The sequence below is a fragment of the Camelus bactrianus genome, unplaced genomic scaffold, assembly GCF_048773025.1.
Source record: "Camelus bactrianus isolate YW-2024 breed Bactrian camel unplaced genomic scaffold, ASM4877302v1 HiC_scaffold_33, whole genome shotgun sequence".
Taxonomy (NCBI): Eukaryota; Metazoa; Chordata; class Mammalia; order Artiodactyla; family Camelidae; genus Camelus; species Camelus bactrianus.
Genome location: NW_027413948.1, coordinates 3,333,015 through 3,339,414, shown reverse-complemented (window position 1 = coordinate 3,339,414; position 6,400 = coordinate 3,333,015).

Genomic DNA, 6,400 nt, shown 5'->3' with positions numbered 1-6,400 from the left:
TTCCATGTCTCACTGCATTTAAGTGTCACCTGGAAGAATTCAAGCAGTGTCTAGACCCAGGGGAGGCAAAACGGCCTCTCGGTTCCTCTTCAACCTGGCAAACCCAGCAGCCCTCTATGGCCAGACCTTGGCAAGTGCCTTCCCTTGTTATAACAAAACCCTTCCCCCGCACGCCTGTGGTAAGCTTTTGTTTTTTTTTAATTAATGGGAATGAAGGTACCTTACAGCCTCCACAGACTTTTCCTTAGGGCTTCTCTCCTTAGACCCGGGCCCCCCCGCTGCCCTGGGTCCTGCACTGCAGAAGGTTCCCCTGGCCCTGACACTTCCTCTGGCCACGCCCTCCATCGGGTGGAGTCAGCAAGGCCAAGGGGACATGGTCATTGGCTCCATCCCATGCTCTAGAAACCCAGGACGCCGAATGCCCTGCCTCAGCAGCCCCTGACCCATTTCTAGTGCCTGCACCGGCTCTCCCCGGAGTTCAGATTCCCAGGACTCACAGAGAGGCCAAAGGGCAGCTGTTTGCATGGAGGTTATAGGCAGAGCCCGGACGTGAAATCTGAGTGTCCCCCTGTGCACATCCAAGGCCACTTATGGCAAGGGATGGACCCAGCATTGGGAAGAAAAGGGTCAGGCTAGTGATCAGAGTCTGGGAATCAGCTCTCCCCACACACTCACTTTCTTTGCAGGACTCCCCTGAGTCTGGTTGTTCTAATTTTGAACCTGGCCTTCCAGGTTCAAATGAATGTATATTTGTAAAGGCAGGACTTTAGAACCTACTGCACTTAAAATGTTTAGATATATAGAATGTGAGCTCCCAGGTATGCTCTGGCCCTGCACTTCCAAGGGTCCAGAGCATTTATGTTGGCTCTACTGAGACTGTAAGTGGCAAAGACCATCTCCAGAGAGGAGGGGCTCCTGCTTCACAGTCCGAAGTCAGGATCTTCTGAGCGGATAAAACAATGGACACTGAGACCCTCAATTGTAAATTGATTTAGAATAACGCCAAAGGTGTGTATGACGTGTGTGTGCGCACGCACGCACCTGGGGAATTGTGTGGTACATGACTGTGAGTGTGTGTGTGGCTGTGCGCGCACGCGCCTGGGGATGTGTGTGGTTGTGTGTATGCTATGTGTGTGTGTGGTACATGAGTCCATGTACGTGTGTGTGTAGGGAATGTATGTGGGCCAGAGTCAGTGCGTCTGCACGTGTGTTTGTGTGTATGTGCATGCATTAGTATTAACAGTAGAAGCTGTCCTTTAGAATTATGAAGTAGTAAAATTTGTATGATGTCTTTTGCTGTATAATTCAAAATTAAAAAAATCTTCAGTCACTAGAAATTTATTCCCCCCGATTCTGACTTTATTTTTCCATATTGATATGTCTTCATTTTACTGATGAAGAAACTTAGCTTAGAGATGTTAACTGACTCAACCAAGGACATGGAGCTCGCGCACCCAGGGCCAGGACGCAGTCCAAGCCACGCTGCTCCAGAGGCCTGGAGCCCTACTCAAGATCACGCGTTGCCTCTTGGCGGGGGAACAGATTCTGATGGGCTGTGGCCAGCGTGCAGGCTGCCCAAACTGGGGACACGGGAAGCCGGGCAGAGAGTACCAGACAGCAGAGAAGAGTGAAGCCCTGCTCAGAAATTAGATAGGTTCCTAGGTCTTGGATGAGTAAGGAGGCTCACTGCTCATCCTTGATCCCTTTGCTGGTGGCCAAAAGGGACCAAGGTCCACGAGAGCACTTCTGGGAGCTGCCTGCCAAAACCTGCAAAAGGACTGCTCAGGACTGGCTCTGCAGTAGGAGCAGAGGAAGGAAATGTCACCTCTTGGTGGACATTATTGGTGATGGCAGTAGGAGGCCTAGCAGCCTCGGTATAGTGGTGGCAGGACAGGGTCCTAGTGGATGATCGTTTTCACCTCTCTTAAAAATCATTGCTTCATATATTGTATCCATTTTGTGGTTTATTTTAGGGTGGTAAATATGGTCTCTGTTACTCCATATTAGCTGGATTGATTAATTTTTTTATTGTTAATTTTCTCCTCAATGATTTGGAAGCTATATTGCCTTTTAATGAAAATTCTCTCTAAATTTTTATAAATCATCTCTAAGTTCATAACTTTATATGTAATTGGACCAGTATTCCTATAACACTATCAAAACTGAAATAACCTATTAGATCCTGTTCCTCAATAATGATAAATTTAGCATATTTTACCTCTCTGCTGTTCCAGATTGTGTGTGTGTGCGTTTGTGTGTGTGTGTGTGTGTGTGTGTGTGTGTGTCTGTGTCCTCCAGTTACTATGTTTAGACAGTTGCTTCCAGTTTGTTATATTAACAATGAAATATAGCTATAAACTTCCTGGATTTCATTGCTCACTACCACTATTTAATACCATGTCTTTCCCACTTTTGAGTTATTTACTTATCGGGATTTTCAAATCAACTGGACACATGATTGGCTAAGTTTTTTCGAGAAGTGGACTTGGAACACTTTCATGTCTATATGAAGCTTTATGTTTTCCTCCTCAACAACTCTCAGGGTGTTGTTGATGGCCCAAGCCTTGTTTTAAAATATGGCATTGTTTTTCATCACCAAAAAAACAAAAAAGTTTTCTTGATTTAAATTGCTGTCTTTTTATGACTGGCTAGTCTTTTCTGGTGGATAGAGATTTACTTAACCTTCCCCCTTCTTTTCGCCATAACTCGGATTCATTGAGATGCATGTTTTTACCATTTCTCAGATGGGCTTCCGCTTTGACTTCCACTTTAAACCATCACCCCACTCTTTTTCTCCATGCTTATTCCTGAAAAAGTGAGCTCTCTATCGGATTAAAGGTGGTTCCCGTCAGAGATGTGTGACTCCCTGTCCAAAGGTCCAAATGAAGAGAAAAGGAAAGATTCCTGTTTCCGGTGGTTACATTTTGTCAGCTTAGAGATCTAGTTATCCGTGTGGCTGCGGTGGAATCTGCAATATCTTGGCTCAGAGTTTCCTTTTTCTGGCTTACTAGGGGAGCCGCAATAGCTGGGGTCACGGCGCTGTGGCCGTTGTCAGGATCCCGGGACTGAGGCAGCCCCTCTCCCCCCTTGTTATTTTGATCTTGCAAACTGGGCCCCAGCTATGCGAACCCTGCATCTGGCGGCCAGGATCGCCCCCCACGTGACGTGTCCCCAGTTCCTCGGCGTCCCTCACTGCTATCAGCTAGCTCCAGTAAGGGTGCGAGCTGGCTTCCACTGCGGTCTTTCCTCCTTCCTCTCCAGGCAGGCCGTCCTTTCCCACTAGATGTCCCTATACTTTCTCTCCTGTGCTACATAAGCTGAAGGAATTCCTCAGGGTTTCCAGCAGGTACATGGCGCTCTTCTATGTTTGGACCCCTTCAGTGCTTGTAGTGGAAATTTAGGAGGTGGAAAGGAAGAGCTTGGGGGTTCTCCGTATCTAGGGGCTCCCTATCCAGCAGATTCAACTAACTGTGGTTTGAAAATATTCGTGAAAAAACAGTTTCAAAAAGCAACACTTGAATTTGCCATCATTGACAACTACTTACATAGCATTCATGTTGTATTAGATACAGTGAGTAATCCAGAGATGATTTGAAGATATATATAAAGTACATGGGAGGGTGCACATCAGTTCCATGCAAGTCCTATGCCATTTTATACAAGAGGCGTCAGCATCCATGGATGTTGACTTCAGGGGGGAGTCCTGGAACCAGTGCCCCATGGTTACCAAGGGATGACTAGAAGTCCAGGCTCCTTATCCCAGCCTGTCAGGTCCCCATGTGGTCTGAAACCTACCTGTACCACACTTCCCTTGTCACTCTCCTCCAGCCCTGGCAGACTGTCCTTTGATTTTTGAACAGGCCACACTCACTGTGCTTCATATCTGGCCCCTAGAAATACCCGTTACTTTCTGAGCATGGCTCTGCTTTCACAAAAAGGGCTGCATTGTCACTAGAGAAGACACTGTGGAATTTCCTTTAAAAACTGAAAATAGACTTAACTCATGATCCAGCCTTCCCACTCCCGGGCATATGTCAGAAGAAAACTCTAATTCAAAAAGTCACATGCACCTCAATGCTCACAGCAGCACTATTTATAATAGCCAGGACATGGCAAAAACGCAAATGTCCATCGACAGCTGACTAGATAAAGATGTAGTAGTATATTTATACAAAGGAATACTACTCAAACATTAAGAAGAACAAAATAATGTCATTTGCAGCAACATAGATGGATGTAGAGATAGTCATTCTAAGTGAAGTAAGCCAGAAAAAGAGAAGAATGCCATATAATATCACTTATATGTGGAATCTAAAAAAAGACACAAGTGAACTTAACTACAAAAGTGAAACAGACCCACAGACATAGAGAAACAAACTTACGGTTACCAGGGAGAGAAGGGGATGGGAAGGGATAAATATGGTAATTGGAAAAGTGTCCCTCTTGGAGAGTTATGGAAATGTTAGCTATCTTGATTGCGATGATGGTTTTCTGGGTGTAGACATCTATCAAATTCATCAAATAGTACATGTGAAATATGTGTAATTTACTATACAGGAATCGTACCACAATAAATATGCCTGTAAAAAAAAAAAAAAACAAGAAAATATTGGCGGCATTGTGTCCTACGTTTTTATGTGTCTTTAGTGAGTGGGTCTTCAATTTTCCGGTCTGCCATATTTTCTGAACCAGAAGTGCCCTCCTTCCCTTTTCTTTGATAAACTGTAAGTGGGTGGCATTTATTCCCGTGGCTTCAACTGCTCTCTGTCCACTGATTAACTGTCAAATCTTTTCCAGCAAGGACATTTCATTTCAGTCCCAGAAATATACTTATAATTGACAAGTAGACATGCCATTGTTTGAAGAAGTAAACCTAGTTCTGAGCGAGTGTAAATTCAAACAGACAGAGCTTGAGATTTTTATGGGATATTCAAGTGGGAATGTCTACTTGTCAATTATAAGTATATTTCTGGGACTGAAATGAAATGTCCTTGCTGGAAAAGATTTGACAGTTAATCAGTGGACAGAGAGCAGTTGAAGCCACGGGAATAAATGCCACCCACTTACAGTTTATCAAAGAAAAGGGAAGGAGGGCACTTCTGGTTCAGAAAATATGGCAGACCGGAAAATTGAAGACCCACTCACTAAAGACACATAAAAACGTAGGACACAATGCCGCCAATATTTTCTTGTTTTTTTTTTTTTTTACAGGCATATTTATTGTGGTACGATTCCTGTATAGTAAATTACACATATTTCACATGTACTATTTGATGAATTTGATAGATGTCTACACCCAGAAAACCATCATCGCAATCAAGATAGCTAACATTTCCATAACTCTCCAAGAGGGACACTTTTCCAATTACCATATTTATCCCTTCCCATCCCCTTCTCTCCCTGGTAACCGTAAGTTTGTTTCTCTATGTCTGTGGGTCTGTTTCACTTTTGTAGTTAAGTTCACTTGTGTCTTTTTTTAGATTCCACATATAAGTGATATTATATGGCATTCTTCTCTTTTTCTGGCTTACTTCACTTAGAATGACTATCTCTACATCCATCTATGTTGCTGCAAATGACATTATTTTGTTCTTCTTAATGTTTGAGTAGTATTCCTTTGTATAAATATACTACTACATCTTTATCTAGTCAGCTGTCGATGGACATTTGCGTTTTTGCCATGTCCTGGCTATTATAAATAGTGCTGCTGTGAGCATTGAGGTGCATGTGACTTTTTGAATTAGAGTTTTCTTCTGACATATGCCCGGGAGTGGGAAGGCTGGATCATGAGTTAAGTCTATTTTCAGTTTTTAAAGGAAATTCCACAGTGTCTTCTCTAGTGACAATGCAGCCCTTTTTGTGAAAGCAGAGCCATGCTCAGAAAGTAACGGGTATTTCTAGGGGCCAGATATGAAGCACAGTGAGTGTGGCCTGTTCAAAAATCAAAGGACAGTCTGCCAGGGCTGGAGGAGAGTGACAAGGGAAGTGTGGTACAGGTAGGTTTCAGACCACATGGGGACCTGACAGGCTGGGATAAGGAGCCTGGACTTCTAGTCATCCCTTGGTAACCATGGGGCACTGGTTCCAGGACTCCCCCCTGAAGTCAACATCCATGGATGCTGACGCCTCTTGTATAAAATGGCATAGGACTTGCATGGAACTGATGTGCACCCTCCCATGTACTTTATATATATCTTCAAATCATCTCTGGATTACTCACTGTATCTAATACAACATGAATGCTATGTAAGTAGTTGTCAATGATGGCAAATTCAAGTGTTGCTTTTTGAAACTGTTTTTTCACGAATATTTTCAAACCACAGTTAGTTGAATCTGCTGGATAGGGAGCCCCTAGATACGGAGAACCCCCAAGCTCTTCCTTTCCACCTCCTAAATTTCC